Consider the following 10,442-nt stretch of genomic DNA (forward strand, 5'->3'; position numbering starts at 1 on the left):
ATTTTTAAAAGAAAAAAAAATAGTTCTTCAGGCCAGTGAGATCATCCTAGCTAGTGAGATCATACAGTGAGATCATACAGGCAAGAAAACTGATTAAATTTGACAATACAGCTAGGCTAGAGATCATGACTTCAATTTGAAAACTTAACGAGGTACCAACCCGTCAACTTGACCCTCCACAAACCACGGCTCCCAACCACTTTCGAGGGTCATATTCAGAGTTCTTATCCATTGTAGGGTGCCAATCTATGAAACAGACAGGTCTTGGTCTCCGCCGTGAGACGGAGGGCGGGGGAGGGGAATCATTAGAATATTAATTAATCGAGTTAAAAAATGTACTGTATTAACAAATATGATTGAAGATATCAAAATTTAAGATGAAGAGCAGTACGTAGTATTATTGATCATTTGATATATTTTTCACCAAGCACTCAAATATATCGAAAAAAAATGAGAAATATGAAGTGATGCGCTCTCACTTGTAAATCAGAGATCGGTAACCTGTCCGCTCTGTGAAATTACGATGGTAATCAACGCTACTTATAACATTATATGTGTAGGACATGGTCCTATTACATCTCACCCAGTTCTTGATGGTTCCCTGAGAGTCATCATAATTCATATGTAGCGAAGTTAGGAATTAATAACAGTAGTGGCCGGAAGTCTATATATATATATATATATATATATACATACGTACCTTCCGTATGTGTAGCGCATTTTGTACATTTTCATCATTAGCCCAAATGTAAGAAAGCAGTACGTAAGTATAACTCTGTAAGTAAATGAAGAATTAAGCTATATAGTTTACAATATCATGATCATTTGGTACCATAAATATTAATATCAGTTTATGTATATAGAGTAGGATCGAGTAAGCTGCAGGGGGAAAAAAGCAGATGATTAGGTTACCCGGCACCATAATGCAGGGGGTGGTTTAGACCATGAAAGGAGCTGTAAAACATTCCTCTGGTAAAAGAAGAACTCAGTTAGTCATTCTGAATTAATGCTCATTATAAAACTGAAACTGAATTTTATTTTCTGTCTTCAAATATGGTAAAAGAAGAACAACTCCAATGAATAATAATTTTCTCACATCCTCGAATGCTGCAAGATCTTTGACACATTGTACATGATTTGCTGGATGTACGACCACATACTCGCCCTGACAGCTTTCTTTCGATGACTGGAAATTTAGAAGGGAAAAAAACAACAATGAGAGTGACAGATCAAAACATATATTGTCGTGAATCGACTATGATATAGTGCACATAATATAAACATAAACACAGGACATAAGTGCTGCAGGCATTCAATTCAAGTTTTGAGAGATTTACTGCATAGAGTTCATCAGATATAAGTGACACACGATAAGCATATTCGATTTCTGCATTGACATCACCACGACGATCTGTTACTGGGTTGCCAAGTAGGTATCCCTATTTTCAATTGATTTAGTCATGACATACCAGAAACCCAAATCAGGAATATTGCAATATTAATTGAAAATCTAATGCTACAAAACAAGCTCTAATAATGATGCAATTATTTCTGCAATAAAAGTAATTACATTGAGCTTCAGGTAGGGGTCCATAAATTATATATTACCATTATATATTTCTTCAACGATGATTGGAACGACAATGCCTGAATAAGAATCACCACCTACGTAAAGTGCATTTGACTGGAATTGTGGGTGATTTATCAGCCACTGTTTCACAAATCGAAAAATAAAATTTAAAACACAGCGCGCGCGCTCTTTGTTAGATACATATATAAATAATTATATGATAATTTTTTTTTTTTGTGGACTTTCCAAGGAATTAATTTATATATTTACTTGGGAGTAGGAAAACTGAGTGATCTCTGGTCGAATAATATATTTATATTTCACTCACCTTCCGCGGGAACTGATAGGTTTGTGCACGCTGAGATTTTATCGGTGATATTGTAACCTTGGGAGGTTCTTGCATATGAGAATCCCGAGCCGACGGGAGCATCTAAGAATATAATGCTGGCAACCTGCAGGATATTAAATCATGACCGTCTAATTAATTAATTGCTTATGATATATTTACGGTATTGGAGGAGGGCGAGATGTTGACATGCATACGCATGAATATGGGTTCAACAAAAGGGGTCCTAATCTTCATAATTGAATTTAAGTGGTCCAACATTATATAATATATTAGTGTGCATGCAGAGATAACAATTAATCAATTTAAGGCATCTTGGGACCAATGTTTTTTGTTTAATTTCTCTCTATTTAATTTGTATTTTTGGGATCTGATCAGGTAATTCGATCTCTAATTGACATGATAAATGATATAATATCAACCAATATCAATTTTGTAATATTGTCTTCAAATATATTAATATAATAATATGGTCAATTTCTTTTGTTAAATAAATTATATGCAAAATTTAATTTGACCCATTCCATTACATAGTACTGTTAATAGAGGTAGGTGTGTCTATAACTTGATCTAAAAATAAATATAAGAGTATCATGTGGTGGGTCCTTATTTCCGTTTTTGCTTTGATCGAAAACAATGTAATGTAGGAAGAATACAAGTTTAAAACAAAAACACACACAAATTAAGCATCGATCGGATTATAGAATATTTCTTACGTACCCAGTTTCAAGTTTGAAACTTGAAAGGCAGTTTTCCGGGAAATCCTGGTAGAGTCTCCACAATTGACTGGGAGTCAGCCATGCACATTAGGACAATCAGAAACACCAGCACAAAAACCAGAGTGATGGAAGCCGTGGATGATGAGGTACTGGACATCGTTCTGAGCACGAGTTGCCGATATCCTGCCATATCTAAAACAAAGCTACCCATATTAAATGAAGGACAATGCTAGAGTCACTGTTGGGCTCTTTATGTTATGTGTATTTGTTTTTTGTTTTTTTAATATTTTTAAATATTTCTAAAAAATAAAAAAATTCACAACATTATTAAAAAATAATTTTTTAATCACGAAATAAAAAATAGTTACAAAAAATATTATTCTTCCCATTGGAGCTAACAAAAAAGTTATTAATCATTAAAAAACACATTAAAAAACACTCCCTTAAAAGTGTTAAAAAAATATTTATTTATTTTTTATTTTATTAAAAGTGTTAAAAAAATGTTGTGATTTTTTTTTAAAATATTTAAAAGTGTTAAAAAAATCTATGTAAAGAAAAGAAAAAAACACACACACACACACACATAAAAGAGCCAACGTTAGCTCAAGCATTTTCCTTAAATGAAACATCAATAGTTCGGTCCGATATTGATTTTATTTTTCTTAAAACAGGTTAAAATCGATCTGGTTTTGATTTTTCTTTTTCTAAAACTGGATGGGTTCATATATATATTATAATTTTTTATATTGTATATAATTTTTATATATGATATATAATTATATATAAAATAGTTTTGTATTATATGATAAATTACTAATTAATATAATATTAAATTTTAAAATCTTTTATCACTATAGTCTATAATATAATTATAATATATATTATATATACTACAATATATTATCACTATAGTATTATATACTATAATATATACTATAGTATAGTATATAATATATTAAAACCAAAAAATCGGACTGAATTGGACATAAACCGGTAAAACTAGAAGTACTGGTTTAAGGGAGTAATCGGTGTAGAATTGGTTCTTGAAAATGTAAAACCGGCGTATACCGGTTCGGTCCCAAATTTTGTCTAAAATCAGATTAAACCAGACCGATTACACCCCTATGTATAAGTATGTATGGGATGTTCTTAAATTTCTGCCAAATTAATAATTAGATCTCTTACGTACGTACTTTTATCCACGAGTAGGGGTTCAATTCCAATGTTGGTTTGTTCCCACTAGAATTTGCATAGTTGAAAGATAGAGGACCTATACAAGAATCATGTCAAATTATAGAGTTATTATAACAAGGTCGGTTAATAAAAATAGCTAGCAAGGAGTCCACCACATCATCCCGGGTGTGTAAATTCTGCATGCCGTTCATTTAAAAAAGTAGGCTTGAAATCCACGTGAAGCAACTTTCTAATTTTCATCATGTACCCTATTCTTTTTTATTTAAAATTGAGACTACACATCTTAAGATTGTATGATGTACTAAATTTATAGAGTATTCATATAGGTTAACTCAAAAAATGCAAAAGATTAATAAGAGTCCACTACTTCTTTGTGTATATATATATATTTCTTTAGTCGAAACATTCAAATTTGGATATTATAGTACTTGTATACATACTGATTAATTAATATTCCAAGTTTCTCTAGAATTCATGAGCAGCTAGCTAGCTAGCTAGCTAGGAAGTTAATTCATGACATGTAGGTGCAGGTGGTACTGAAGGCAAAGTTTTAAAAATCGTTTCGTATCGGTTGGTACGGCCGGTATTTGTCGTACCGGCCACTGGGCCGGTACAGGTACTACCTGTATTTCGTACCGGTCGAAATACCGGCCCTTTCGGCCTGTACCGGCCGATATTTCGGCTTTCGTTTTTTTTTTTTCAAACTACAAGCTTATTTTTTGACCCTTAATTCAGATTAGACTATTTATAATTTATATATATGTATTTATATATAATTTATTTATATATAGATTATTATTTTGGAATATAATTTTGAAATATAATTTATTTATATATCGACTATTATGAAATGTTATCCCGAAACGCTATCCTGAAACGGTACCAGTACCGAAATATTTTGTTTCAGTGCCTTGATCGGTACAGCGTCCGATACGGTATTCAAAACATTGACTGAAGGTGCCTGGCCTGCACATAAATCTAGATAGTACGAAGAGATCAAAGGTTATTGCCTTGACAGGTAGGTTTAACTGTTAGCTGCATTGGCCTCGTAATTGGTCATGAATTAGTTGTACCCAGAATTTTTTAGCCTGTTAATAAAGGGGATTTTGGTCCAATATGTACTAAAATATTATCACGAAATTCTAATTTGATTTTTTTGGTCCATCTCGTATGCCAGTTCTGCTATGAACAACTGGGGTAACCGGTTGTAAAAAAAAACAAAAGGCAAAAAAGCAAAAAAGAAAACATAAAGAAAGAAAAATGTTGGAAGTAAAGCAGAACATATTTTTCTACTTCAATAGTTGAGCAGATTTTTCTTCTTTCTTCAAGTGAGAAAGACCACATTTCAAATGTAAAGTAGAGCACACATTTTTTTTTTCTCAAATCCTTCGCCTTTAAGGCTTATCTCATTCTCTTTCTTCTTCCGATTCTACATTTTGGTTTTCTTTTCTTGAGAAAGTGCGAGAAAATTAAAAAGGCAGCTGAATAGGGATATAGCTTTCTTTGATTATCTTGTCTAGGCTACTTCTGTATTTTTTGACCTAGGATTTTTGAATAGATCCAATTGTTGGGTAAGGTTTTTTTTTTTGTTTTTTGGATTTCCCCTTTATTTCTTCACCATTTTCGGTTGATCAATCAATCACAAGATTGGGTTCTAATTGTTATGTTTGACATCTCTGTCATGTTTTTGGGTTTATTTGTAAAGCAAAATTTCAAGTTTTTTTTTTTTTGCTAGCTCTATACCCATATGGTTATGAGTGTGAAATTTGTTTTTTTTTTTCCCTAATTTTTCTTGCTTTTAATTCTCATCTTAATATGCCTTTTGATTTTTCAAATCATTTTGATGAAGAGCTATTTTTTTTCTTATTCATTCTTCTCATTATGTCTTACTTTTATTTGTAAGATGTTGGTTCAATGTGTATGGTTGTGCGTTAACACCAAAACTTGAAAAATAAGAAAGAAAAATAGTAACTAAAGTTTGTTTAGAATGCTTTCGGGCGTGCCTGTTTGCAATAGTGAAACTTTCACGGGATTTGATCTTTTTTTCATTAAATTAAGTGTTTCCCTTGTGCGTGTCTGTTTATACGAAGAGGGAGAGGGAGAGGGAGAGGTCGGTTGGAGGAGAAAAGGGAGGGAGTGAAATTGGAGAGGGATCGGTTGCCTTTATTTATTACAACGGTTCTAGACTTAAACTCAATTGTGTAGCCTTTCTGATTTAGTACAGACACTGATACTAAATTTATACGAATACTAGGTACAAATAAAACATCATTAAGTAAAATAACCAAACATTTCACTTTGAATTTACATGTACCTTGCCCCCAAGACATCGCAATATGTATTGTTGCCCATATACACTTTGTGCTCTCCTGTATGTTTATCTTCAAATTTGACAAACATATATTTGTTCCTGCATATATGTCTTGTTGCTACAGAGTCAACCCACCATGAATCTGACATTGGTTCTACTAGCATTACTTTTGATACTGTCATTACAATTTCCTTACTTTTTTATGTTTTTCCTTTATTAGGACATTGTGATTTGTAATGCCCATTCTTTTCACACTTAAAATAGTTTCCAGAAAATGGTTTATTCTGTTTCATTTTTAACAATTTTTTTTTCTTAAACAGATTTGACTTCATATTGGTCTGTGTAGAACAGTTGTCTTGAGCCATCAATAAATTAGATGATTCACTATCTTTATTCATTCTCTTCATCATTTATCCTTCAAGTACTAAAAGTACTAAAAGCGATATCATTGTTATTTCATTTTGTTACTTTATTTTCACTATGTTAAAGAAGTAACAATGTGATCCCAAGATGAAAAAAGACTATTTAGTATGGTTGTAACTTGCATTTTATCAGTGAGAAGATGATCGACATCATGTAATTTTTTTGCAATTAACTCCATTTGAAGTACATGATCGCCAATATCATCATTCTCTTTCATATACGTCCAGTTATACTTATATAATAATAACTGTATATAAGTATCTGACCTTAAATCATACTTTACTTCAACTGCATCCATAATTTCTTTAGCAGTTTCATAGTCTTCGAATAAAGAAATAATATGATCACTCATGCAATGCAAAATTAAAGCTTTTGCCCATGCATTGTGTTCTATCCATTTATCTTTATTTGAAACGCTACTCTCACTTTCACTTTTATCATTTTCTACAATTTTTTTCCCATGGCTTTGGTATTGTTAATGTATATAAGGTCTTTTCATGGGTTAGAAGAAAAGTTATATTCCTTCTCTAGGTTTGAAAATTTCTTCCATTCAGTTTTTCTATCTTTGAGGGATCAATACTTTTCTTCGGTGCCATGAATAATAAATCTTAAAAATTAATCAATAAGAAGAATGTAGAAATAATAAATGTGTACTATTTAAATATAATAGTTCAACTGTGAAAAATTAAAACTATTACAGACTTAGTAATAATAATAATGACTTTGGATTTAATCTAAGGTGGCAGCCAAAAAACTCTCCTATTATATTTTAAATAAAGAGAATAATGAAAATGATGCCCCGATCGAGGATATCCATGACCTTTCCTTGATGTTTCACATTTTTCAAAAAATTTTTGGCGATAATTTTGACCAACATGTGCTTTGTAATATTTTGGCTTGAAATTTGGAGCACAACGACTTTTGAAAGAACTAAATCGGGCTTGAAAATGATTTCGAACGGCTCGATTGAACAAATCTGTCGTGAACCGGTTTAAGCTAGTTCAAATCGGGTTTTGGAGAAAATCAGCGGTCGGCAGCTCGGTCAACGGCTCGATAAGCGGCTTGGCTCAGAGATCGGCTTGCGGCTCGGCTTGAAGGTAGCAAAACGGTGCCGTTTGGAGGTGACTGTTGTGTCTCTTCAGTGTTGAAAATGACGTTGTCGTTTTTCCCCTTGGGTTGAACGACAATGTCATGTAGTCTAGAAGGAATTTGAAATTCTTGACCGTTGGACAAAACGACGTTATTGTTTGGATCTATGGGCTGAACGACGCTGTTGTTTAGTCCCTCCTGAATTTGAACTTGATGACTGTTGGTATTTCATCCAAGGTCGTCTTCAACCTCGCGCTGGGACTTTCTAGAAACGGTGAAACTTGTGTCTACACTTCCGTCTAACCAATTGGTGGCTGGTGACGATGACTTCGAAGTGCTCCCGAGGTCCACGAAGTTCGGTGGTGGTGAGGGGCTCCGGCAACCGGCTGAAACAGTACAACGTGTGCAAATGGACTAGATAATACATTGTTTCTTTGTGTGAAATAATGCCAATAATTTTATTCAAAATAATAACAACTTATAAGATTTTGAAGATTCCTAGTGTACTCTAGACCTCCACCGTGATCTGAAAAAGTTTCTCTTTCGGATTTTCAAGCAAATGAAGATGATTATAATATGCAAGTGTGGTTGCCAAACCAAACACTTGCCTATTTATCGTCTTCACAATACGCGATAAAATTTCCTCTATCATGACTTGTGCTCTTGATACAACTATTAAATAATAAAGAACAAATAGAAGCAAAATTTTGGTAATATGGTGACACTCTCGTATGGGTATTTGTCCCACAAGTTGGTGATAAACAAATGAAATTGAGTGAATTCATTTGTGCACCAATGACCCCTATTTATAGGCCATCATACACCGGTTGGCAAATGGCATAACCATTGGTAAACCAATAGTAATTCAAAGGTCACAACTTTAAGAAGTGACACAACAACCTTTTGATTAAATCAAAAGGTTGTATCTCTTGAAATTTCACTAGTCACACACAACATTTTGACTATCTAGTGAACTTCCTTAAACATCATCCCTCATGAGAACTATCACCATGTTAGAGGATGTCATTTTAAGAGGTACATCGTTTGGTAATCACACTCTTTAGAATAACACAAATTTTATTTATAATCTTCATTTATGATGGAAGAATATTTTACATAAAATGAACGTGAGGTTACAACCAAAATTCTAAAACCATGCTCATAAAAAAAGTAAAATTAAAAATTTATAATAAAAGATTTACAAGTAGTCCATAGAGAAAATAAACAGAGTAGAGTAGTTAATGACGAAGGTTAAGGAGTACTTGAACGATCCCAAAAGAAGAAACAAACCAAACAAATGTATTAGGAAGTTGAAGTAGAGAAGATAAGCATATCCTGTTTTCCAAGATTTGATCGACAGGACAGGCCTCCTTGTTATTGATGGACAAACAGTTGCAACTTGTAGATACTTCTCCAATTATTACATAATAATTAGAAGAAGGAGCTCACTCTAATGAGAAATGAGCCGTTTGATCATAATTTGGAGCTACACTAGAAAAAGTAAAAAGCAAACCATCTATCGATCATGGCAAGACATTCTTATGGCTTGTACTCCGGTGCTGTGTGACCCGCGCCCTGCACAAACCAAAACGACATTATATCTACTCTATAATAAGAGAGGCAATAGAAGATTTTCTTTGATTTCACATTGTATAGTTAGTTACAGTTATGCCCTCATTTGTAGGGGTCGTGCCCACGCCACCTCGCGTCCACCACCTGCATTTCCACAAGAGCATTGCTATTCATAAGCCCATACACCACACACCAAATTTTTTTTATTTTTTTAAAATTTTTTTAAAGTTTTTTTTGGTTTTATTATTCTTAAAATAATTGAATTATTCTACTCATAATCCATATACCACACATTTAGTAAGAGAATAAAATTAAAGAAATCATAAAAATGTTGGTGTGTGGTGTATGAGGCTTAAGAATATAATTTTTCTTTCCACAATTACATTTCTATCCTATTTTCTTTGAGTTCACATTGCAAAATTACGATTTTGCCCCCGTTTGGACAATTTCATTGTTGTCCTCTAATCTTTGACTCACATTGAGCAATTACTATTTTGCTCTCATTTGCCTAATTACATTTTTGTCCTCTAATTCATTACAAATACAATTAAATTGCTATTATTCTAATATATGAATAGTCGATTTTGTTTAAGTTCACACTATCCCCATTTGCACAATTATGTTTTTGCCCTCATTTGCACAATTACATTTTTGTTCTCTAATTCATCATTAAAATTTTCTATTATTCTAATATTAATTAGAATATAATAATAATAATAAACTTAAGAATAATTTAAATTGAAGATTTCGGTTTATTGAATTTTTTGGAACAAATTAACAATTTAGGATTTTTTAATATTTCTTCTTAGATTTAAAAATAACTGTATTTTTTGTATATAATATTATTTGAAAAACTAACAATTGCCTTCGTATTATTTTTCATAATAATTCATAAAAATAAATCATAACCATTGGACTAATAATATTTTCATTCTACAAAATTTAATTATTATTTTGGATATAAGAATTAGCAATAGCACAACCACTACGGACGGCCTCCACATTGTGATCAGAGTAATACGGCTGCTGCTGCTGCTGCTGCTGCTGCTGCTCCTGCTCCTGCTCCTGCTTCTGCTGGTAGAATTCATGAGCTGCTAGCTAGCTAGCAAGGACGTTAATTCATGACATGTAGGTGGGTGGTGAAGGTGCCTGGCCTGCACATAAATCTGTACTATGAAGAGATCGAAGGTTATTGTCTTGACAGGTAGGTTGACTGTT

The 10,442-nt window shown here is 32.7% G+C and overlaps 1 pseudogene; it reads right to left on the reverse strand.

Annotated features, from left to right (window-relative positions):
• Nucleotides 1-475: 475 nt before the first annotated feature.
• LOC108983116 lies at nucleotides 476-6,159 on the reverse strand (annotated as a pseudogene).
• Between the last annotated feature and the right edge of the window lie 4,283 nt (nucleotides 6,160-10,442).

Source organism: Juglans regia, chromosome 13 (assembly GCF_001411555.2).
Source record: "Juglans regia cultivar Chandler chromosome 13, Walnut 2.0, whole genome shotgun sequence".
In the NCBI taxonomy this organism is placed as follows: domain Eukaryota; kingdom Viridiplantae; phylum Streptophyta; class Magnoliopsida; order Fagales; family Juglandaceae; genus Juglans; species Juglans regia.